This window comes from Bos javanicus, chromosome 20, assembly GCF_032452875.1.
Source record: "Bos javanicus breed banteng chromosome 20, ARS-OSU_banteng_1.0, whole genome shotgun sequence".
NCBI lineage: Eukaryota > Metazoa > Chordata > Mammalia > Artiodactyla > Bovidae > Bos > Bos javanicus.
This window is the reverse complement of record NC_083887.1, coordinates 24,297,204-24,323,756: the sequence shown is the minus strand read 5'-3', so window position 1 is coordinate 24,323,756 and position 26,553 is coordinate 24,297,204. Positions and strand designations below refer to the sequence as shown.

The 26,553-nt window shown below is 41.0% G+C and overlaps 1 long non-coding RNA gene across 1 annotated transcript in view; it reads right to left on the bottom strand.

Annotated features, from left to right (window-relative positions):
• Window positions 1-5,501: 5,501 nt before the first annotated feature.
• Window positions 5,502-26,553, bottom strand: part of LOC133233592 (uncharacterized) — an 88,134-nt gene continuing 67,082 nt past the window's right edge. The window contains exon 2 of the long non-coding RNA XR_009731774.1: window positions 5,502-8,185. This is a non-coding gene — a long non-coding RNA (uncharacterized LOC133233592). The remainder of the gene's footprint in view (window positions 8,186-26,553) is intronic.

The window sequence follows — 26,553 nt, the reverse complement described above, 5'->3', positions numbered from 1 at the left end:
TGAGGTGGCCAAAGTACTGGAGTTTCAGCTTTAGCATCAGTCCTTCCAAAGAACACCCAGGACTGATCTCCTTTAGAATGGACTGGTTGGATCTCCTTGCAGTCCAAGGGACTCTCAAGAGTCTTCTCCAACACCACAGTTCAAAAGCATCAATTCTTCGGTGCTCAGCTTTCTTCACAGTTCAACTCTCACATTCATACATGGCTACTGGAAAAACCATAGCCTTGACTAGACAGACCTTTGTTGGCAAAGTAACGTCTCTACTTTTGAATATACTATCTAGGTTGGTCATAACTTTCCTTCCAAGGAGTAAGCGTCTTTTAATTTCATGGCTGCAGTCACCATCTGCAGTCATTTTGGAGCCCCAAAAAATAGTCTGACACTGTTTCCACTGTTTTCCCATCTATTTCCCATGAAGTGATGGGACCAGATGCCATGATCTTAGTTTTCTGAATGTTGAGCTTTAAGCCAACTTTTTCACTCTCCTCTTTCACTTTCATCAAGAGGCATTTTAGTTCCTCTTCACTTTCTGCCATGAGGGTGGTGTCATCTGCATATCTGAGGTTATCAATATCTCTGCCAGCAATCTTGATTCCAGCTTGTGCTTCCTCCAGTCCAGCATTTCTCATGATGTACTCTGCATATAAGGTAAATAAGCAGGGTGACAATATACGTACTCCTTTTCCTATTTGGAAGCAGTCTGTTGTTCCATGTCCAGTTCTAACTGTTGCTTCCTGACTTGCATATAGGTTTCTCAAGAGGCAGGTCAGGTGGTCTGGTATTCCCATCTCTTTCAGAATTTTCCACAGTTTGTTGTGATCCATACAGTCAAAGGCTTTGGCATAGTCAATAAAGTAGAAATAGATGTTTTTCTGGAACTCTTGCTTTTTCCATGATCCAGCGGATGTTGGCAATTTGATCTCTGGTTTCTCTGCCTTTTCTAAAACCAGCTTGAACATCAGGAAGTTCACGGTTCACATATTGCTAAAGCCTGGCTTGGAGAATTTTGAGCATTACTTTACTTGTGTGTGAAATGAGTGCAATTGTGCAGTAGTTTGAGCATTCTTTGGCATTGCCTTTCTTTGGGATTGGGATGAAAACTGACCTTTTCCAGTCCTGTGGCCACTGCTGAGTTTTCCAAATTTGCTGGCATATCGAGTGCAGCACTTTCACAGCATCATCTTTCAGGATTTGAAAGAGCTCAACTGGAATTCCATCACCTCCACTAGCTTTGTTCGCAGTGATGCTTTCTAAGGCCAACTTGACTTCACATTCCAGGATGTCTGGCTCTAGGTGAGTGATCACACCATCGTGATTATCTTGGTCGTGAAGATCTTTTTTGTACAGTTCTTCTGTGTATTATTGCCACCTCTTCTTAATAACATCTGCTTCCATTAGGTCCATACCATTTCTGTCCTTTATTGTAGCCATCTTTACATGAAATGTTCCCTTGGTATCTCTAATTTTCTTGAAGAGATCTCTAGTCTTTCCCATTCTGTTGTTTTCCTCTATTTCTTTGCATTGATCACTGAGGAAGGCTTTCTTATTTCTCCTTGCTATTTTTTGGAACTCTGCATTCAGATGCTTATATCTTTCCTTTTCAGCTTTGCTTTTCGCTTCTCTTCTTTTCACAGTTATTTGTAGGGCCTCCCCAGACAGCCATTTTGTTTTTTTGCATTTCTTTTCCATGGGGATGATCTTGATCCCTGTCTCCTGTACAATGTCACAAATCTCCTTCCATAGTTCATCAGAAACTCTATCAGATCTAGGCCCTTAAATCTATTTCTCACTTCCACTGTATAATCATGAGGGATTTAGTTTAGGTCATATCTGAATGATCTAGTGGTTTTCCCTACTTTCTCCAATTTAAGTCTTATTTAGCAATAAGGAGTTTGTGATCTGAGCTAGGTCTTGTTTTTGTTGACTGTATAGAGCTTCTCCATCTTTGGCTGCAAAGAATATAATCAATCTGATTTCGGTGTTGACCATCTGGTGATGTCCATGTGTAGAGTCTTCTCTTGTGTTGTTGGAAGAGGGTGTTTGCTACGAACAGTGAATTTTCTTGGCAAAACTCTGTTAGTCTTTGCCCTGCTTCATTCCGTATTCCAAGGCCAAATTTGCCTGTTACTCCAGCTGTTTCTTGACTTCCTACTTTTGCATTCCAGTCCCCTATAATGAAAAGGACATCTTTTTTGGGTGTTAGTTCTAAAATGTCTTGTAGGTCTTAATAGAACCATTCAACTTCAGCTTCTTCAGTGTTACTGGTTGGGGCATAGACTGGATTACTGTGATATTGAATGGTTTGCCTTGGAAACGAACAGAGATCATTCTGTCGTTTTTGAGATTGCATCCAAGTACTGCATTTCGGACTCTTTTGTTGACAACGATGGCTACTCCTTTTCTTCTAAGGGATTCCTGCCCACTGTAGTAGATATAATGGTCATCTGAGTTAACCCATTCCAGTCCATTTTAGTTCGCTGATTCCTGGAATGTTGACGTTCACTCTTGCCATCTCCTGTTTGACCACTTCCAATTTGCCTTGATTCATGGACCTGACGTCCCAGGTTCCTATGCAATATTGCTCTTTATAGCATTGGACCTTGTTTCTATCACCAGTCACATCCACAACTGGGTATTGTTTTTGATTTGGCTCCATTCCTTCATTCTTTCTGGAGTTATTTCTCCACTGATCTCCAGTAGCATATTGGGCACCTACTGACCTGGGGAGTTTCTCTTTCAGTATCCTATCATTTTGCCTTTTCATACTGTTCATGGGGTTCTCAAGGCAAGAATACTGAAGACTTGCTCCCTGGGTTCAAATGCAAGTTCGCAGTGAATTCGTCAGGATTGGAGTCGTGTTGTTCAACATGGCAGCTCTTGCAGTAGGTGGGGAGGGAGGAAGTTATCCCAGAACAACGGCAAGCGGGAAAGACAACACAACACAATATGCCCCTGTGTGTTAGATTCCTCAAGCTGCTGTAACAAAGCACCACAAACTAGGAGGCTTACACATCAGAAATGTATTGTCTTATGGTTTAAAGTCTGAGTTTTTTGTGTTTGTTTTTGTTCTTTAATTGATGGCTTGTGGAATCTCCCTGGCCAGGGATTGAACTGGGGACTGAGCCCAGGTCCTGGCAGTGAAAGCTTCGAGTCCTAACCACTGGACTGCCAGGAATTCCCCAGGCTGGTTTTTTTCTAAGGACCCTGAGAGAATCTGTTCTGGGCCTCTCTCCAACTTCCAATAGTTTGCTGACAGTCTTTGGCATTCCTTGGCTTGTAGAAAGAAATAAAGAGAGCGCTAAGTCATGTCCAACTCTTGGGATCCCATGAACTGTAGCCTGCCAGGCTCCTCTGTCCATAGGATTCTCCAGGCAAGAATACTGGAGTGGGTTGTCATTTTCTTCTCCAGGGGAACTTCCCAACCCAGGAATTGAATGCAGATCTCCTGCACTGCAGGCAGATGCTTTACCGACTGAGCTATACAGGAGGTAGCACCCTAATCTTGCCTTTATCTCCCTGTGTGTGTTTTGAGTCTAAATTTCCCCTTTTAATAAGGATACCAGTCATACTGGATTAGGGGCCACCCTAATGGAATGACCTCATCTTAACCAATTTCATCTGCAATGACCCTTCTCTCAATGTCACATTCTGAGATACTTGCACATGTAAATTTGGGGAAGGAGAGACCATTATTCAACCTATAACATTCCACTTAGGGCAGCATATTGTGTACACGGTATCTGAGAACAAAGAAAAGCAAGGACACAGAGAAGTAAACCTTGAATTATAAAACCCTTCAAATTTCATCTTCCAAGAAAGAAAGTAGATAATAAACCTGCACCCTGAAAAGGAAGCGGAGGATGTTTTTATGGTGATGAAGTAAGTTTAGACTGGGAGAGATAGAGGTTAATATGAATACCTCATGCCTGTATACTCACTGGACATACGGACCTGCACAGATAACCCCATTTTCTTTCTCAGGTTCATCATCCCTTCAGACCTCCAGTTGCCCAGGATCAGGGGTGGGAAAAGGGGTGCAAAATGGGGCATCAATGGAAACAAACGGAACAAAGAACCCAGTTTCCACTGTCTAGTAAACCCAAACAAGATTGGAAAGTAGGGAGAGGTGGAGAGAGGGAAAAAGTCAAATGCAGCACCCCACTTTCCCCTCCTACCTCCGTGGGGTGCAGTGAGGGGTTTGTAGTTTGGAGTTGAAAGAGTGATGCAGGGAAGAGCCGCTCGTGACTCCACGCTGGATCTGTTTCTCTGACTTTAACCTTTTTCATTGCTTTTGTTATATAACCATACATAATGGCCTGCCTCAAAGAACCCTGCCCGTCTGCCTGAAGAGATGAAGACATCCCAGAAGATATTTGCAAAGTAATCGTCTTTACTTCCTCAACTCCTCCCTTTCTCTGTTCTATGAAAGAACCTGGCATCCAGACCCTAACAAGAATGGCTACCCACTCAAGTATTCTTACCTGGAAAATTCCGTGGACAGAGGAGACTGGTAGGCTATAGTCCATAGGATTGTATATAGTCGGACACAACTGAGTGACTAACACTTTCTCGTTTAGTACTTATTATGTGCCATGTGATAGCCTGAGTGCATTAATCTGCTCAAAAAAATCAGTGGGTCTTACAAATATTATTTCCATATTACAGATAAAAAGACTAATGCTTAGTGAAGTTGAGAAACTTGAACTAAAACCTAAGTGTGGGCGAATTGTATGCTATGTGAATTATTATCTCAATGAAGCTGTTATAAAATAAAATAACATGAAACAAATCTGCTTGATAATAAAACCTATATACCATATATCATAGGCAAAATCTGGCTTAGCTGGGGCAGTTGCTAGTAGCAAGAAAAGTGGATTGCTCTCATTTACATTTTTCTTGTTTAGAAAAGTATAATATATCTCAAGACAGAGATTTATTAATTTGGTTACACAAAGTTCCAAGGCCAGGACCTCCTGTATTCTGGGTGATGTCTTGCATGGAGGGTTACCTTGTCTCCTCAGAGCACAAAGGCCAGATCAAAGCCTGCTTCGCTAATGAGGGGAAAAGGAAAATATGCTATCTATTTAGACATTAATACCCATCACTGTTCAAAACCATGTTTTATGTGATTTTGATGAAATCTTAATTTATTCCCTTGGTTGGAGCCACTGGTACATCTTTGAGGAGGAAATCATTGAATATACTAGGAGAATTCATTCTGTTTTCATATGCCACTAAAGGCAAATAATTTATCACCTTATAAGATTTCTGAAAAAATATTCATACCCATGTTTTCTAAGTTTTTTGTCAATAAATTTACAAGCATGATGACCCCTTTGTTTCATAATTTATGGTAATGGATTCAAGTTTTTAGTTCATTTTATAATATATTCTATTAGAGAAATTACTTGACCTGGGCAGTCAAAGTGGATATTTGTTGAAATGGCAAATTTGAAAGCCTTGTGAGAGTTTTGTTCATAAGCCATGAGATGAATGAAGGCAATATTTCAAAGTCCTTTAATTATCTCAGATGATGTGATAAGGCAAATAATATACTAACTGCCAAAGCAAAGTCATACATTGGGATGAAGTCAGTTGCATATACAATGGATTCCTTTCTCTTGAAAACCATGGTTTAGACACATTTCAGTAACTCTCTTCTTTAGACACAAGCAATGAACCACAGAGAAACCATGAGGTCTGCGATTCTGCAGGGGGCACTTTCAAAAGGCTGACTTGCTGCCATGGAAGGTCACCCAGGGTATTGAGCAAAGCGGAAAATGTAAATTGTCCAACAATGTGTACAGTGTCGACCATTCACAAGGGGAGAAAGATATGATATGGTACATTACAATTTAAAACAATACTATACTTCATTATAAACATAGAAAGGCAATTCTGAGAGCCTAAAGAAGCATTTAACAGTTGTTGCCTATGGAATGAATAAATTGGGGATGACAGTGTTTTTTACATAATATGGTTGAAAAGATTTTGTGGCAAAGATATTAGGAATATTAAAATTAACAAAATAAAAATAAGACAAAAATAGTGAGTTTCTACTCTATAAAGAACAGCAGGCTGGGAAGAGCTGCTAGGTTTGTGCCTTGGAATTGGACCTCAGCAGCCCATCAATCACTTGCTGACCCACCAGCACTTAGCGGACTGCTCTCTGGCTGACGCCATTATGTGCTGGTTGATCCCTGTTGACCCTTGTATCATGCTCTGAGCCATGAGGAGATGACAGCACACTACGCCCACTCCGTATCTGTCTACCTTTCTGACCCAGTAACAATTTCACATTTAAAAGACTAATGGGATGATGCTGGTAGCTACTGTTAGAATGAGTATCCTAGCATTTAAGCAGATATTTAAGCTCACTAAAGCTGAAGGAAGAAATCACAGATGAAAAAGAGATTGAGTCAAAAGAAAAATCATTGCAGTCTTCAGTGTTGTGATAACCAACAAACAAAAAGCAGATTTTGGAAAAGTTAAGTTTTGACCTTCTCCTGAACCTGCTATCCAGTAATCTGGAATACTGAAAACATGTATTCTCAGAGACTTGTAGAATGCTTTTTGATTTATTTTACTTCACTGTAAATAAGTATTAAATGGTATTCTTTTATTTTTTTAAAAAATTGCATTTTCATGTGGGAAAAGAAACATGTGTTCTAAATACTCTGAATTTTCTCACAAATACCACTTCATCCTTAATATTCCACCTCCTTCCAGCTGTAGATTTTATCTACTGGTTGAGAGACAACAAATGGTATAGTTTTAAAAATCAATGTTGATGGATTCCAACATGAAATGAAAAGATGGGTATTTCCAGTGAATGATTTCAAAGGTATTAAAAACAACATTTGACTTTATGTTTTAAAAAATAGAGTATAAAGTTTTGAAAAATTTGGCAAAGCATAGGCTGCAAAGTAGATATATCTACAAGCAAATATATTTGCCAACTGTATTTCCTAGTTGGGATGGTTTGCTGTACCCTGTCTGCTTTCTCAGATGTGACAGGTCCATAGCAGAAGCCTCCTTTCCAAACTACAGTAGAGAAAACTGGACTCTGGAGACGTGGCCTCCTTTCTGTATTTCCATCCCTTAAGAATGCTATGTTTATTCCACTCCAGGGCCTTTGCACTTACTCTTCCTTCTGTTTGGAATGCTCTTTCCTAAGATTTGCAGCTTGCCTTTGTTTCACCATGTAGGTCTGTGATAGGTAGAATCACACCTAGTGTGGGAATGGTACCTAGTGATGCCCACATCCTAATCCTTAGAACCCTACACAGCATAAGGGACTTGGTAAATGTGATTAAGAATCTTGAGAAGATTATCCTGGATTATTTCAGTGGGTCCAAGGTAATCATAAGGGTCCTTTATAAGTGAATGAAGGAGACAGGAGAGTAAGTATCAGAATCAGAGATTTGAAGGTGCAACTCTGCCTTCTGCTGACTTTGAAGTTGCAGGACGAAGCCACAGTAAAGGAATGAGTACACCTTCTAAAGGCTGGTGAAGGCGAGGAACTCGAGCCCTCAGAAGGAGTGCTGCCTTGCTGACAACTTGGTTTTAGCCCAGTTACACCTGTGTTGGACCTCTGACCTCCAGAACTGTGAGACAATAAAGTTGTGTTATTGTTTTAAGTTATTAAGTTTCTGGCAATTCGTTACAGCCGCAGTAGGAAACTAATACAAGGTCTTAACCCAGATGTCAACTCTTAGAGGGAACCTCTTCATGCCTTAACGAAATAGTCACTCTTTACCATACTATTCTCTTTTAGACTCTTCATAGTATACTTATCAGTACCTGAAATATTTTAGACGATAAGCACTTTAAAAGCATTTTTTTCTTTCTATTAGTATATGAACTCTTTAGGGACAGCACTTGCTCATCCAGCAACTCGAATAATATCTGATGCATTGTGGATGCTTATGAAAATGTGTAATGCTCCTTCCTTTACAGTCTTCCTCTCTCCTCCTTTTTAAAAATTCACCTGCGTTGGGTTTTTGTTGCAGTGTTCAGACTTTCTGTAGTTGCGGCTCACAGGCTTAGTTGCTCTGTGGCATGTGGGATCTTAGTTCCCCGAGCAGGGATCAAACCCGCGCCCCCCGTAATGGAAGATGGATTCTTAACCACTGGACCCACCAGGGAAGTCTCACTCCTCTTCCTCTTCTTTTCTAGAATATGCCTGTGGGGAGAGAAAAAAAAATTTTTTTTTTTTTTCATTTTAAATGTTTGTGCTTATTGCAAAACAGTTTGGAGCCATTTCTAAACACTGGATGCTGGGTGGGAGTGAGTCCCCCAGATACCCTCCCCTCTCCTGCTTGTCTTTCTTCCCAAGGTTGGGAATGAGTCAGGCCAAGCAAATTATTCCAGAATTTCATCAGATTTGTTTAAGCCAAGAGGGAGGCTGAAATTTCAAGATTCAGATCTCTAGTAAATTTCCTGAAGGATATAACTTGGGCCTGAGCTTGATGTACTTCCAGATTTGATATTATCGTTCATTTATGACTAATTGGAAGCTCTCCGTGGGCATGTACCATGGAAGAGGTTGGTGGGCGGGGTGAAAAGGCATTTGTCACATACCTGCCCTTGGCCCACAGGATCCTGCCACTCTTGGCCACTGTGGACTTGACTAGCCTTGTCTTTACCCACTTTCGTCCGTATAGGTTATGTTCTCAGGCTCCCCGGAATCCTCACTGCTTCCTGAAATACTGTCTTTTCACACCCTGTGTCTTCCTCATGTTGTGTCTGAGCCTGGAAGGTCTGTCTCCTGGTTCACGTGGCAAAGTCATGGATGTCCTTCAGAGACAGATCTCCTTTTCTGTTCTCTGCCGCATCTCCCCTGGGTAACCTGCATTGACTAACAGCTATTCCAGACATACATAGCCATTGTTGATGTCTTGTGTAGGGACGCTGTCTCGTGCACTCTGGAATCCCTAATGCCTGGCATAGGGACTGACATGGTCATTTGATGGAGGCAGGAATCTCTGTCTTAAATTAGACTGGACCAGAGCCATCCTCATTCATCTCTCTATCTCAGAAAAGTGAGTGTCCCAGTATGCATCAAATATATGTTTAATGACTAGACTTGAGCTAAATGGTATGAGTGGTAGAAACTATTATTCTTATCTTGTAAGATTTTAGTTTGGCACTTAGCTACCTAAAGGGCTTCTCTGGTAGCTCAAATAGTAAAGAATCTGCATTATGGGAAGCCTGGGTCCAAACCCTAGATGGGGAAGATCCCCTGGAGAAGGAAGTGGTAACCTACTCTAGTATTCTTGCCTGGAGAATTCCATGAACAGAGGAGCCTTGCAAACTACAGTGTATGGGGTCACAAAGAGTTGAATATGACTGAGGGACTTACATAACCACTAGCTATCTAAAACATTTCTCAGCTTTACAGCTAGCTGTGGCCAAATGACCAAGATGTGCTTTATGAAATGTGAGCAGATGTGTCATATGGAAACTTCTAAGAAGATTCATCAAGAGAATGACATATGCCCTTTATCTCTTCCTGGGGTCCTGTCCCCATTCTCTTGTCTGGAACATGGATGCCTCTAATCATGCAGTGTCAGAATCCCAGTGTGGTATCCTGGGGCTAGTAATGGTAGAATACTGTTAACACCCCCAACCTGGGACAAAAGAAAGGAATGATCATTGGTATCTGAAAGAAGATGGCTGTGTAGAGAGGGACATTCCTTAGGTGCTGTATTAGGGAGATCATCAACCAGCCTATAGGAAGATAGCTAAGGGAATAAATACCTGACCTCACTTTTCTTCATCCTCAAGTCCCTGTTCCCCATAAACTGAACCAAATGAAAATTTTAAAGCAAGGGAGCCCGTTAATGTAAGGATCTCCATAGGCATAGCAAGTGGAGAAGGATGGAGAGAGGATTTGGCTGGGTAAACAGAAGATATTCAGCACACTTGGATAGATTTCTTTTCCCATTTTAAAAATAAGGGAATAGGATGAATAAAATCTCTACTATTTTTTCTGGTCGTTATATTTGGAGTGGATTTTCTGCATTAATTGGTTTCACTTTTGCAGACCTTTATGCTAAGGCTAAAGAGCAACCACAGTCAGACACTCCAGAGTAGCAGATAGTATGACCAATGTTTCAACTCAAAATCGTATTAGTTGGTGACTAATACGTTAAATGGAAAAGTCAAGAAACAGATCCTGATACATATGAACCATTCATTTTATGACAAAAGTAACACTGTAGAGCAGTGGCAAAAGAATAGTCTTTGTAATAAATCAATTGTATGTCTTTATGGAGAAAATATCTTACCTTGTACCCTATACACAATTCCATACTATTGATCTAAATGTAAAACAAAACAAAAAATAAAATTTCTAGGAAAATATAGGAAAGAATCTTTATGGTATTGCTGTAGAGCAAAAGAATGGATAGAAGATTAGAACAGCACTCCCCAAATAGTCATAAACCTAAGAGAAGGGTTCCTCTTTATCAGTTATTATAAGAATGACTAACATGACATAGTCATGCAATGATGATTTCATAGTTGTCATTACATAATGACAATAACAAGAGCTGGTAAGGATGTGGAACAACTAGAACTCTTATATACTGCTAGCGAGTGTGGAGATTGGTACAGTCACTTGGAAAACTGTTTTCTAGTATCTACTAAAGTTGATCATATATAATAGCTATGACCCAGAACAACTAGGTATATCCACAAAGAAATGCATGCCTATGCTCACTTAAAAAGCAAAGACGTTACTTTGATGACAAAGGTCCATCTAGTCAAAGCTATGGTTTTTCCAGTAGTCATGTATGGATGTGAGAGTTGGACCATAAAGAAGGCTTAGCCTTGAACAATTGGTGCTTTTGAACTGTGGTGTTGGAGAAGACTCACGAGAATCCCTTGAACTGCAAGGAAATCAAACCAGTCCATCCTAAAGGAAATCAGTCCTGAATATTCATTGGAAGGACTGATGCTAAAGCTGAAACTCCAATACTTTGGCCACCTGATGTGAAGAGCTGACTCACTAGCAAAGACTCTGATGCTGGGAAAGAGTGAAGGCAGGAGAAGGGGACAACAAAGGATGAGAAGGTTGGATAGCATCACCAACCCAATGGACATGAGTTAGAGTAAACTCCGGGAGATGGTGAAGGACAGGGAAGCTGGCGTGCTGCAGTCCATGGGGTGGCAAAGAGTCAAACATGACTGTTTGAGTGACTGAGCAACAACAGTGTTCACTTAAAGACATATATATTCAAGAATATTCATAGCAGCATTCTCTTTAAGAGCCAACAATTTAAAACAGCCCAAGTGGATATCAACAATAGAATGGATACATAACTTGTCGTGAAAGTTAAAAGTGTCAGTCGCTCAGCCGTGTCCAACTTTTTGTGACCCTATGGACTATAGCCCGCTAGTGGTATATTCATATAGTGAAGTGTTAGTACAGAGCCATAAAAATGATTAATCACTACCTGCAGCACCGAGGCTGAATTTCATGAAAATTAGACAGAAAAGAATATACTAAATGATTACATTTTCAGACTTTAAAAACAGGCAAAGCAGTAATCAATGGTGTCAGAAAGCCAAGTTATGTTTTCTTTTGGGGAGATCTAGAAACTGGGTGGGGTATGAGGATAAGTAACAGAAGCTAGTAGATTTTCTTTTCTTGATCTTGGTCATGGTTCTACAGGTATGTTAACCTATGGAAGCTCTTTGAATTGGACACTAACTTATGTTTGTTTCTGTAAACAGAGACTTACTACACCAATATGTAAGTATTATCATTTAATACAGCTTTTTTTCTTTTTAAAAAAATAAAAGCAGGGTAGGAACCCAAACACCAGCCCTTTGCTGTTCAACACTAACATAAAGATCAGAACAACAGCATGTCTGTATTGCCACTGAGGAATGAACAGCAGTGAATGATTTCAAACAGGTTTTCTTTGAACAGGTGTTCAAAACCAGAAAGGTTTCTCAAGTCATTTCTAAAGCCAAATTTCACTGTAGTCTGGAGCCCTTGGTATCATGTCAGGAATCATACACAATGAGATCATTTTCTTTTGCCCACATTTCTGTCTGATAAAGAAAATAAATCTATTTGACAGAACAAAGAATTGCCTCAGATGGAAATACGTTGGAGAAAGGGCAGCATTATTCTCAACTCTATATGACTCAGAGAAAAACAATATGAGGTTTAAATAATGAGTTCTCGGTTCTGAGAAAGATTAACACTTTACCTACTCTTTCAGGAATTAGTCCATTTATTAAGTAAATTCCAGCTACTTCCACCAAGTCACTTAAAAAGTGACTTACTAGAAAGACACATCAGCATAAACTAATGATAAAAATAACAATGATAACAAAAACAACCAAAACAAGAGCCATGTTGAAGATGAGGAGCGGGAGGTGGCTTTACCATCAAGTCTCTCTACACCAAATTTACTCCAATTGTGTGCCACATTTCATTGTTATTGCCCTAGTCGTCAAGGTGAAAGAGAAATTTAATAAATTATTAAGCCCTTTTTAAGAAAAAAGAAAGAAAATGAAGGAAGTATGCTAGTCCAACATGAGGAACAAACATTCTCAGCATATTAAGAGAAATTAATTAGGAGATTGTTTATATAATAAGGTTTTAAACATTATAATAAAAACTGTCATGATAGGCAGTTTTATATCTATATGAAAACATTCTTAATTATCTCTGGCAAAAGGCAAAGCCAAAACATTAAATCATGATTTCTTGAAGGCATAGTATAATATATGTGCTCCTAATGATTTAACTCGGAGAAGGCGATGGCACCCCACTCCAGTACTCTTGCCTGGAAAATCCCATGGACGGAGGAGCCTGGTGGGCTGCAATCCATGGGATCGCGAAGAGTTGGACATGACTGAGCGACTTCCCTTTCACTTTTCACTTTCATGCACTGGAGAAGGAAATGGCAGCCCACTCCAGTGTTCTTGCCTGGAGAATCCCAGGGACGGGGGAGCCTGGTGGGCTGCCGTCTGTGGGGTCGCACAGAGTCAGACACAACTGAAGCGACTTAGCAGCAGCAGCAATGATTTAACTTGGCATTGAAGTGATTCTGCAGTGTCCAAGGGGAAGTGATGAATTTGTGTAACCAGTTGCCTTGGCTATACCACTTTGGGGCAAAAGTAAAGTAAGCCAGCAAGGTTTGTCTGGCTCCTCCCTAGCCAACTCTGCAGCATCCCGTCAGCTGTTGTGCCCTCCCATATGGCCCTCTCAGCTACCATGGGACTCCTGCACCCAACTTTCCTCCTCTGTGGCTTCTGGTGGTGATGTGTGTTTAGTGCCACTGGAGACATCAGTGGCACTGAGCTGGGATAGCCCTGCTTCAAAGCCTTTGTTACTGATCTCTCTTGTATGTCTTCCTAGGTTGGGCTGAGGTGGTCTTAGCCCAGTTCCATCCATTCTGGGCTCCAACCCATTTCCCAATCCCAATCAGAAGGCATCGTAACTTCTTCTTGTGCTCTCCTCTGATAAAGTTGCCACTGTGCTTCCAATATGGTCACCTTCTTACTTTTTTACTGTCTCCTCTCCTTCGGGATCTAGTCCCTGGGGGCAAGACCAGAAACATTCTGATTTGGACCAAAGTGTGGGGGTCATCATATTTCAATCTGAATCAAGTTGTATACCAGACTTGATTTCCCTGGAAAACCCTTTCCCAGGGTGGAGGGTGGGGGAACCTCTGCCAGGAATGCCCAGGTACATGTGAAGCCAGGGAAAAACCGATCTGAACTGGAACAGAGGCTCCAGCAGTAACAGCATGTCCCTAATACCATTCCTCCCAATGTTTATGTCTGCTTCTTAGATCTTGTGTGAAGCCAGGCTCTTCCGGAAAGCTCACATTCCTCTTCTGACCTTGCATCATCCCAGAGCAGCAGCTCTATTTAAATAACTATAGTCACAATTGCTTAATGTCTGATTCACCCTGGGCACTTCGGGACCCTATTTCTGCTTTTCACAATCACTCTGCAATGGAAGTGCTGTTATCCAAATTTTAATAAGGAAGAGATTATTGCTGACTCACATTGAAACAGGAGTGAAGGGGACAGGGCACAAACTTAAAAAGAATGACATAGCCCAAGAGCATGACATAAAATGATTAGAACCAAAAAGGACCAAAATGGTGGACAAGTCAACTTTCTCTAGACCTTAAGCCTCAGTATATACTCACTGTGGGCTTCCCTGGTGGCTCAGATGGTAAAGAATCTGCCTGCGATGCCAGAGACCTAGGTTCAATTCCTGGTTGGGAAGATTCCCCTGGAGGAGGGCATGGCAACCCACTCCAGTATTCTTGCCTGGAGAACCCCATGGACAGAGAAGCCTGGTGGGCTACAATCTATGGGGTTGCAAAGAGTCAGACCTGAGTGAGCGACTAAGCATAGCACATTCGCTCATTGTAACACATCAGCAAGCTAAGTGACACATTCATCAGTGCCATGACAGTTCCAAGGTCAAGCATTAAAGGTCAAAAAGTGGGCAGTGGCCCAATTCCTGGAAACTCCCACCCCTTCCGCAAAATAGTTGGAATAATCCTCCCACTCATTAGCCTATGAAATTACTCAGCCCATAAAAACTAAGCATGCCATATTTCGGGGCCTCTTTCTTTCTGAGATGGCCCACACTCTGCCTGTGGAGTGTGTTTCTCTCTAAATAAATCTACTTCTTACCTATTACTTTGTATCTCACTGAATTCTTTCTGTATTGAGACACAAAGAACCTGAGCCTCAGTAAGTCCAGACACTAAGTTAGTGATTCTAATTAAAAGACTGTGTTTTTAAGTCCCAATCTGGATTTTGACTAGCTTCAAGTCTCAATTTGAGGTGCATGGTAATAATATAATAGCTCAATTTTTAATTTTTTGAGGAATTCCCGTACTGTTTTCCACAGTGGCTACACCAAATTACATCCCCACCAACTGTGCACAAGAGTTCCCTTTTCTCCTCATCTTGGACAACACTTGTTATTTGTTGTCTTTTATTAATAGCCATTCTGATGGGTGTGAGGTGATATCTTGTGGTTTTGATTTGCATTTCAAATCACTGATTTGTAGATGGTAACTAGACTTACCATGGTGATCATTTTCAAATGGATAGAAATACCAAGTCACTATGTTGTGTAACGAGAACTACCATAATGCTGTATATCAATTACACTTTAAAATCAACCAAGCAACCAAACAAACAAACTCAAAGAAGAAGAGATCAGATGTTTGGTTAAAGAGGTGGAGATCTGGAGGAGGAATTGAATGAAGGTATTTAAAGGTACAAACTTCCAGTTATAAGATAATAAGTACTAGGGATTTAATGCACAACATGATAAAAACTAAAGTAATACTTCTGTTTGTTATGTGAAAGTTGTTAAGAAAGTAAATCCTGAATTCTCATCATAAGAACATTTTTTCTATGTCCTTAATTTTGTATCTGTATCAGATGATGGATGTTCACTAAACTTACTGTGGCAGTCATTTTATTATGTATATAGGTCAAATCATTATGCTGTATACCTTAAACATATACAGTGCCATATGTTATTGATATCTCAGTAAACTGGAAGAAAAATAAATAAGTAAAATATTATGCACATCAAAATAAATTAATAAAGATGAAGTGGTTAAGTAGTGAGGTTCAGTGACTTGCCCATGGCCATGGTGAGTGAGTGGTGGAGCTATAATTCAATCTCAGATTTGTGGGAAACAAGCCTAGCCTTGTCTTGATGAAAGCAGTTCAGTATCATACAGTCCTTGGAACTAGAACTTTCTTATGAACTGCTCTTTTAAGATGCATTCTAATAATTTAATCTTCTCTGATTAAGAGACAGATTTGCACTCCCAAACAAACAAGACTCCTCCTGAGTCTTGGCATAAAGTCTGTTCCTGGCCCTCTTGCCTTTGCACATCAATTTCATGCCTTGATCATTTTTTAATTGAGGGCAGCTTCCATGTCTATTATGTTAAGTATATATTCTAGGATTGATCAATTAAAATTCCTTCCTTTTGCATGGTTCATCCTTATAGAAAACCTGGGCCTATTCAGGCTGAGAAGGACTCTTCTCCCACTTGTAATATTAGCACCCCTGCCAAAGTCCTTTCCCTGAAATCCACACTTCTTTGTATCTCTCTCTGCCCTTTCCGCACTCCCAGGTCCATTTAGGAATTCCTCACACCTGTCCCTGGGGTAGAGTATGTGACTGTCTTCAGATCATGTGACTGATTAACTCAGCTTAGGTCAGGGATGCCATTCTTGAACTAGATTGAGTCCTAGGATTCTTTATAAGAGTGCTGGGGCAAAGAGACTGTCTCTTCTTTTGTTGGCTGGATCTCAACAAGGAAGCATGTAGCACAGGGAGTTGCTTATGGTCGGTCATCTTATGACTGTGAGAGGATTCAGCCTTAGAATACAGCCAATAACATAGAAGATGGTAGAGAAATAGAAAAGAAACAGTGACTAAGGGACTTCCCTGGTGGTCCAGTGGTTAAGAATCCACCTTGCAAACTGCAGGGGACCTAGGTTCGATACCTGATTGGGGAACTAAGATCCCATATGCTGCAGGGCACCTAAGCCCCCACACTGCAATTACTGAGTCCACAGGCTCTAGAACCTGTGACCTGCAACAAGAAAATTCTGGGTGCCACAGCTAGAGAAAGCCAGTGTGCCACAACATAGAGCGAGTGCAGCCAAAAGAAAAAGAAAAAAAAAAAACAGAGAAAGGAAGAGACTGACTGAGCTCTTGAGAAGCAGCTTGTCTGAAGCAAATCCTCCCGTGGAGTTTTCAATGGTGAGCCAATAAATTTCCTTCCTCATTTGGGCCTGGTTGAGCCAGATATTCTTTTGCTTGCAATACAGGCATCTTAAATGTACATTATTCAACAATGAGTCAAGTTTTTCAAATGTTTCTCTCACTACATAGTGGGCTTCTTGATCCCTAAGAGAAAAGTGGTTGACTGAATGAGTGGGCCACAGAAATAAGGAAAGAGAGACCATTTGTTCATGTGTGTTGAAGACATTTACCAATTCTTCAGGCTTCCCAGGTGCCTCAGTGGTAAAGAATCTGCAAAGAATCTGCCTGACAATACAGGAGCCTCGGGAGATGCTGGTTCAATCTCTGGGTCAGATCCCCTGGAGGAGGGCATGGGAACCCATCCCAGTATTCTTGACTAGAGAATCCCGTGGACAGCAGAGCCTGGCAGGCTACAGTCCATGGGGTCACAAAGAATCGGACATGACTGAGTGGCTGAGCTCACACACTTAGCAACAAAGCACTTGGGAAATGGATGTCCTGGGAGCCCTCTGCAGGGGTGTTGCCAATTCACTCCAGACTCAGAGGAACCTCAACAGCCTTCTGCTCCACAAATAAAATCATGCGGATGAAGATGGTTATGGTTTAATTAGGTGTGGATCTTCCATTCTCTATTTTGTGGCTCTAATGAATTGCTGATGATTTTAGGTGCATTATGAGCACCCCTAGGGATGTCTCAGGTGGCACCAGCGGTAAAGAATCTGCCTGCCAAGGCAGAAGATGTAAGAGACATGGGTTTGATCCCTGGGTGGGGAAGATCCCCTGAGGATGAAATTGCAACCCACTCCAGTGTTCTTGCCTGGAGAATCCCATGGACAGAGGAGCTTGGTGGGCCACAGTCCATAAAATTGCAGAGTCAGACACGACTGAAGTGACCAAGCACACATGCACACACATGAGCATCCCACCCCCCACACCCATCCAAGGCAGCATTTTCAGTCAAGAGTGTCAAAATGAAAAAGTGAAGTTGTCACTGAAGCCCCAGGAGAAAAGTAACTTGTGCAGGGAGAGATTTCTTGCTGTTTCTCTTGGTTTTGCTTACCCGGGCCTTTGCCCCTCCCACCTTCACACCTCAAAAAACCCTCCACTTTTACACCTCTCTTCCCCTTTCACACGCCTCTCCCCCAGCACACACAGAGGAACAGCTTTGCTCTGTGGGAAATGCTGGTCAGGAGGAAATGCCCTGGTTTTGGCCTTTGCTTTCACAGCATCAAAGGTCAGGAGCAGTAAGCACTGTGGAGGAAGCATTGCATGCATAACTTTGAGTTAGCAAATCGGAACTTGGGGTTTTCAGATAGTAGCGAGGAGACAGAAAGTATTGCTTAAGAATCAGATTCTAGGCCTGGCTCTTCCACCATTTTTGAAACACTTGGCAAGTCCTTACACTTCTCTGGACCTTGACTGTTTCAGTAACAACACAGGGAGGTTCTGGATGATGAAATGAGGCAAAATGGCCATTGACACCTCCATATATCCTGCTGGCAAAAAGCAAAAGGACAAAAGCCATTTTTCTAGTTCCTCCAGGGTTTGTCCCACCAACCCCAGTAGCTGCCAGGGGGCTTGCCTCCTGAATCCCTTGTCCCACTCCCATAGATGTTCAACAGCCTCCCCCTCCTCACTCAGGGTCTCATTTCCAAGAGGCTCTTACCTCCTGCCATGCTGTCTCATCCGGGAACAGATAAAAGGAATCTTCATTTGGTACATGCCATGGTCTAATGTTTGTATTCCCCTAGAATTCATATGTTGACATTCTAACCTCCAAAGATGATGGTACTAGGAAGTAGGGGCCTTTGGGACATGCTTAGGTCCTGAGGATGGAGCTGTTATGACTGGCATTAGAACCTTTTAAAAGAGGCTCCAGAAGATGATGAGAAGATACACGAAGTCTGTGACCTAGAATTGGGTCCTCACCTGACCGTACTGGTGCCCCAGTCCCAGATTGCCAGTCCCAGGACCTGTAAGAAATGCATTTCCATTGTTTATAAACGACCCAGTCAGTGGTATTTTATTCTAGCCACCCAAACTGACTAAAGCAGATGCCCAAATTGCAAGAATCACAACTAAAGGACCATGTGAAGTGATGTCACAAAGAATTATACACTAGCAGAAGAGTACTATCCATCCTCCATTCTATCAACAACCATTCACTTGTTAAACAAATATTTAGGTTGAATTCATTCACTCACTCATCATGTGTTACACTGCCAAGATCTTGGGGTTCAAGAGTAAATAAGGTGTGCATGCGTGTGTGCTTAGTCACTTAGTCATGTCCAACTCATTGTGACCCCATGTACTGCAGCCCGCCAAGTTCCTCTGTCTGTGGGGATCCTCCAGGCAAGAATACTGGAGTAGGTGGCCTTTTCCTCCTCCAGGGGATTTTCTCGACCCAGGGATCAAACCCAGGTCTCCTGTGTCTTCTGCATTGCAGGTGGATTCTTTACCCACTGAGCTATTGGGGAAGTCCTCAATAAGGTGTGGACATTCCTTTCTTGTCATTTAGTTTAGTGGTAGATACATATTAATAAGTAGCCATAAAAAACATTATAATTAAATCAAATTTGACAGAGAAGCCATGAAGTGCTACGGCAGTACACAAGAGGGGTAACTGTGTCCCTAGACTTTCCAAAGGAAATGAGGTATAGTAATGAGCAGCAGGAGTTAGCTGAGGGAGAAGGGCTGGGTGAGGGGCTAAAGAGAGTAATCCAGGCAGGAACGGCCTATATGAAAGCCCAAAGGGGAGAGAGGACCCGGTGGATTACAACAGCAGGTGTATGAGGATGGGGTGTAAACTGGGGGGAAGCTTGAATCCTGTGGTAGTAATAAGGCATCTCTGTAGATTCTTGGGGGCTTCCCAGGTGGCTCAGGGGTAAGGAATTTTTGCCTACAAATGCAGGAGCCTCAGGAGATGTGGGTTTGATCCCTGGGTCCGAGGATCCTTTGGAGGAGGAAATGGCAAGCCATTCCGGTATTCCTGCCTGGGAAATCCCATGGACAGAGAAGCCACTGTCCATGGGGTTGGAAAGAGTTGGACACAACTGAGCAACTGAGCACACATGCACTTAGATTCTTGAGCAAGGGAGTAGCACGATAAAAACGCTTTAGGGAAGCAATTAGTCCATTTCCTATATTCAGTGTGCAGCAGAGATGACAGAAACCAGAGGCAGGGAAAGGAGTTAGGGAGTATTGGCAATAAAGAAGACAAGGGCTAGAGTGCCATCCATTAAAATAGAGAATAAAGAACTGAAAGCCAGACTGTCTCTCAGATGAGCCTATGCTGCACCAGGAGAGCTGGAAGAGAACTCTGCTGAGTAATGAATGAGTTCAGGAATTGCCATCCATTGGGTGGAATCTACTCTACATTCACCTGGACTTATTTATCATCCAAAGATCCTTTGGATGTCCAAAGATCCCTTGCATTTCCCAGAGGTTCTTTAGAGACCCCATTAAGCCTGGATGGTTCTATATTGATCTCTTCTGGACAAATGGAAATTTGAAAATCACTAGTATGCTTTTTCATAATGTACATGTTCTGTCCGAAGCCATTGTTCTTGATACTTGTTATTCATAATTTTTGGTATATGTGTATGTCCAGGCCACCATTCTCTCTTGGAAGTTTCTTAGCAATATCCCATCCAAGCCCCTACTAATGACATGATCCCTCTTTTTCTTATATTCTGTTTTCTGTTGTTCTTCCTCTCTACCTAGTTCCAGAACCAAATAAAACCCTTTCTTAGCATCCCTCCCCATTTTTACTCCCTTGAAACTCTTCTCTAGGGTGGAAAAAATTTATTATTGTTATCAAAAACAATCATAATAAAGCATGAAAACTGACTGATGAAGTTTTAGTTCGGTAAAACCTCTTGAGAAACAGAAAACAAAACCAGTCTTTTTCCTTGACTAAAATGACTGTTTGTCATAGGAAATAACAAATCCTGTGCTCTGTGGGAGGAAGGGGACAGAGATGAGGGAGATTGAGGATGTTGAGGCACAGGCCTTGGTCAAAGAATTTATTCAATGAATGTCAAGTTCATAGATTCTTCCACTCATTCTACAAACACAAACTCTGATCTCCAGGAGGAGTATTTAATTTGCCTCCTGAGTTGTTACTTGGCAATACCAACAAAGTTACCACACAAATGATGTCTGGTATCTATCAGCTGGCTTGATTTCCTGAATTACTTGAGTTCTTCAAGTGAACGAGAATCAAAAGGCTCTTGGACTTAGAAGAGGCTTTTAAAATGACTTGAGGTCAATTGCCCAGGAAGATCCCTCCCAAGTGCTGTGAGTATGTTTGGACGTGTCCAGCCTGTCTGTCTTTGGACAACTCTACTAGTAAGCTCTTCCTGATACTGAGCTGATATTAACCACCCCATAGTTTCTCTCTATTGTGTCAAGAAATCCAGCATGGGTTGGGGACTAGGAGGAAACACAGAATTATTCTAACTCCTCTTCTTGTTGGCAATCCTTTGAATATTGGAAGACAGAGTCCAAGTTCTCTGGGTCTACTCTTCTCCAGGGCCCCCCAACTTCTCCATGGAATAGGGTTTTCAGGTTCAAAATTATCTTTGACCTTCCCTCATTAAGAATCTTCACTTTTCCTGCTCTTAAAAATATGCTGCCTAGAACAGAAATTCTGTATTGCCCAAGCATCTGTAGCTTTATCTAAAAAACTAACAAAAATGTTTATATAGTTATGGTAGAGAGCCAAGCCATGCTATCAATAGGGAATTTCCTTTACATTGATTCCAATCTATTATTAATCAGCATCCTTTGTGTAAATCCATCCAAACTATAATTAATCCACTTAGTTTAATTTTTATCTTGTGAATAATTTTCCCTCTTGAACAAAATAATATCATGAAAATTTTCTCAAGTGACTTGGAAAACTCCAAAAACAACAAGGCTGTGGTGTTTTCTTTCTCTGTCTATCCAGGAAACTATCACAGAAGAAAATACGTTCTCTGTGAACTCCTGCAGTTTCCTAGTGATCATAGCTCTTTCATCTATGTGTTTATAACTCACCTTAATGATGCTTGGGAACCTCCCACTGAAGAATAGAAATTTTTATTTTCTAAAAGAATCTTACTCATTAACTAAGGTAATGATAGTAATTGAAGCAGATAAATCCCTCTCAGTGGCTTAACCCAGTAGCATATATTTCTCATGTGAAATCCATAAGGGACATTCCTGATTAGTGAGCGACCTTATTTTCAAACAGTAATTCAAGGCTCTTCGTTCCTTTTCTCTTATAGTTCCATGATTTGCCTAATGCAAAGGATAATGCATAATTAGATAAAAAAAGGTTTCGGTAGAAATAATGAGAATCACAGATTGACGGGGAAGAAAAAAAAACCCACCAAAGAAGCAAGGATGGAAAGATGTGTAGAGGATATGTCATACTCAAAGTACGGTATACAAGGAAGGCTTCTAGATAGGAACCGTGCCTTCACTTGCGGGTTGAGGGTATGTAATGACACAAGGAGGGAGCCAGAAAAATATACATTCTGACCCCTGACCCCTGACTTTCTTCCCACAAGGATCCCCCTTGTCCAAGCAGAACCATTAGCCAAAGGGCAGGGGAGCTCACTGATGCTTTCCCAACAGGTTGGCCTTCAGGACACAAGACAGGAGGAGAAAGGTACAGAGGGAGTATGCAGAGTTAAACAAAAGACAGCAGCACAAAGTAGCACAACCCAACTTATGTTTTGCAGAGATTAATTTGGTAGCGGTGGAAACAAAGATTGGAAAGGGGAGATACTGGAAGCAAAAAGACTCTTAGGGAGGTGAGGGCCAGGACAGGGTGAGGTAGGATAAGAGGCAAGGGCTAAATACTAGAATCAGTGAGTGGTTGGATATGAGAAGCAAGAAAAGAGTTGGAGGAAACTCTAAGGCCATGGTTTTAAAAGGAAAATGGTGAGTTCACTTGGGGACACGTCGAGTATAAATTGCTGTGGGACATCCATATGGAGATGTCCTGAGTCAGCCCAGCCCCATGGGAACTGATTTTATCGTCTGGGTCTGCTGCTTTCTGGAAAGCTCTCACAAATGTCAAGACAGTAAGGCCTGGTCCAAAGTGAAATCATAGGTGCCTATTTAAATCATCTTTTTCTTAACAAAAAATTTCTGAGGAGCAAAAGATATTTTATATGAACTCCATGTCTTTAAGAGTTATTTATTTTGTGCTATATTGAATTGGTTTCCAGAAGATGCATGCTATAGATGACTTCAAGGCAAATTTGCTACCTGAAATGTAAATGGAGCTTAGAAGTGCATGTTGGAGTATCTCGCAGAAGGATGGAACTGAATCAGAGCTTGTAGAAGTTAGCTTTAGTCTCAAATACATGTTTTAAAGCACAGATAGTTTCAGAATTTATTGCTTAAAAACATAAAAATCAATGTAACAGTTCACCAGGCTCAGAATCTTGCTTGCCAAATATTTGTCTAAAATAAAAATCACTTTGATATCATAACAGATCCAATATTCAAACTTATTCTTGACTGAATGTTGAAATCAACTTGTAAGAAATATGAAATATAATTCTAAATTGAACCTAAGTAAACAAATCTGGAATGTAATGTAGGTGGCCTTAATCTGTGGGTAGTCCCACAATTCCATTCATTTATTTAATATTTTTACATTCTACCATCTATAATAATTACCTTCCTAAAGCAATGTGGTTGATTTTAGGTTGAACCATTTTAAATAGAATATGCAACCATTTTTCTATCTTCATATTTATACATTGAAATAAAGTAGTTAGTCTTATAAAAGTTGGCTTAAAGCTCAACATTCAGAAAATTAAGATCATGGCATCTGGTCCCATCACTTCGTGGGAAATAGATGGGGAAACAGTGGAAACAGTGTCAGACTTTATATTTGGGGGTTCCAAAGTCACTGCAGTTGGTGATTGCAGCCATGAAATTAAAAGATGCTTACTCCTTGGAAGAAAAGTTATGACCAACCTAGATAGCATATTCAAAAGCAGAGACATTACTTTGCCAACAAAGTTCCGTCTAGTCAAGGCTATGGTTTTTCCAGTGGTCATGTCATGTATGGATGTGAGAGTTGGACTGTGAAGAAAGCTGAGTGCCGAAGAATTGATGCTTTTGAACTGTGGTGTTGGAGAAGACTCTTGAGGGTCCCTTGGACTGCAAGGAGATCCAACCAGTCCATCCTAAAGGAGATTAGTACTGGGTGTTCATTGGAAAGACTGATGCTGAAGCTGAAACTCCAATACTTTGGCCACCTGATGCGAAGAGTTGACTCATTGGAAAAGACCCTGATGCTGGGAGGGATTGGGGGCAGGAGGAGATGGGGATGACAGAGGATGAGATGGCTGGATGGCATCACCAACTCGATGGACATGAGTTTGGGTGAACTCCAGGAGTTGGTGATGGACAGGGAGGCCTGGCGTGCTGCAATTCATGGGGTTGCAGAGAGTCAGACATGACTGAGCGACTGAACTGAACTGAACTGCAGGCACTGTAATACCAATTACCACAGATCCAAAAAGCACTTCAAAAATACAATGACTTAAAATTGCAGATAAGACTCAGAGTAAAAAAAAAAAAAAAAGACTCAGAATAAAGTAGGCAGCATGTGATATTTAATCATGCATATGATGTCTCACAACTCTAACTGGTGTTATGAACATTTACTCTGACATCATTATCAGTAAGAGAGTCACATTTCAAGGATGGTTGATTTTTCAGGGTCCTCAGTAAATTGGAAGTTGTTCATTTCTTCTAAAGTTTCTTTGAAAATGAAGAAGTATGAGATATTTGGGGGGCCTCAGTTAATGCTGCCTTAATTATCGGCTATTCTAAATAGCATAGGCTGGGCTATGCTGTAATAACAACCCTAAACACTCAGTAGTTTAAAGCAATGTTCATTTCTCATTCAGGCATTACATTCATCACCCTTCAGAAGAGGACTCTGCTCCATATGTGTACTCAGAGAGCTAGGCCAGTAGGCCCTTCACTAACTGGACGTTGCTGATGACGATGACATCAGGAATAATCACTGGTAAACTTCTTAAAGATTTCCAATGAAAAGACGTACATATCACTTCTATTTACATGTCATTGGTCAAAGCAAACCAATGTTTAAAATAACATAGTTTAGACATAAACTCTTTAGACATAAACTGATGGAGGGTAGGTAAGAGTAATACTTCTCATGCCCAGAGAAGGAGAATTGGAAATATTAGTGAAAAGCATCAGGGTCTACCATGTCACCCTTTATTTGAAATTTGCTTTTAGTTTCAAAAGTGAGTTGCCACGTCAAATGCAATTGGAGGGAGCTGAACTTGCTTGCATGTGGGGGTTTCTGGATTGCAAAGACAAAAACAGTTCCAGAATTAACATGAATTTGGTCATCTTGATGTAGATTGGCCTGTCCTGAAATCTACCTGGCAAGGAAAGTTGCAGAGATAGTAGAAGCATAACCCTCGTGAGCAATGGGTTTGTGGCCATCAGATAAGTCAGAGTGAGAAAACATTCCTTTTGGAGGAGTAATCTGCCTTCTAATCCCTCTTCTCCCCAAAGCTGTTCATTCTTGAACATCTCTAGCATTTTTACATTGGGAACGCCTCATATATTTGTTGCTTAGGGAACTACTTCCTGCCAAATGGTTTCAATTTTCTTTTTAACTCCTCATTTTTTGGTATGATATGTATTTAGTTGAGTATAGTTTGGGAGGACATTAATCTGAGCCCTTCTAGTTTCTTATTTTTCAGTTCATTATTTTTATTTTGGATCAGCTGACTTTTTCCTCCTCTGTTTTCACATTTTTTCCCCCTTAAGTGGCTCACAATGTTGATTCTTAGGATTTTTGAAGAATGTAATAACTTGGCATTGACCACACTGTCTCCAGTTGGACCCAAGCACACATTGGTTTCCCTATCACTCTGATTTTTTATTTAAATCTTTTCTGAATCTGGGTAGGGTACAGTTGAAGGGTTTTGTTGTTGTTTGCTGACTTTTTCCTCTTTTTTTAAACAGGCCATCTCCTTTATGGAATAGCTTCTTCCAAATTTTAAACAATCAAGGAAGTCCTTTAAACTGTTCTATAATCTGGAAACATCAGAGCTTGAAAAAAACCTAAGCACTTAGTTTGCTTTGAGGACAGACAGGATGAAAGCTTAACTAGGCAAAGAGAAAAAGCTGGCCTCAGGACAGAGTCTGAGCCAAATCTTTTTCAATGGTTACTTCCACCAATGGGCTATGGAATTGCCAGCTTGCTGACTCTTAGTGATTTCTGGAGAAGAAAGAGGGAAAAAGATGAAACTCTATTCTCATAGAGCTCCTCCTTCCCTCTTCCTAAGGATAAATTATTTAAAAAGCTAGCAGTCCTTTCATTCAGTCAGAGGGAGTATAAATAAAAGCCCACATGCTAATCACCCATAGTTTGAGATTTATAAAGCAAATTAAAGTCTCATTAAAAAATGAATAATTGTATTTTTTTAGAGCAGTTTTAAGTGCACAGCAAAACTGAACACAAAGTACAGAGTTCCCATGTATCCCCACCCCAACCCATGCACAACCTCCCCAACTGTCCACATCCCACACCACAGTGGTGCATTCAATTACTCCTTCACTGAAGGAATATGTCCTTCCTTTCTTTATGCAGATCCAAGTTTCTGACCTGTTATCCTTTTTCTCACCTTAAAGAACTTCGTCTAACATCTTGAAGTCAACTTTACTAGCAAAACAGTCCCTCAATTTTTATTTGAGAAAGTCTT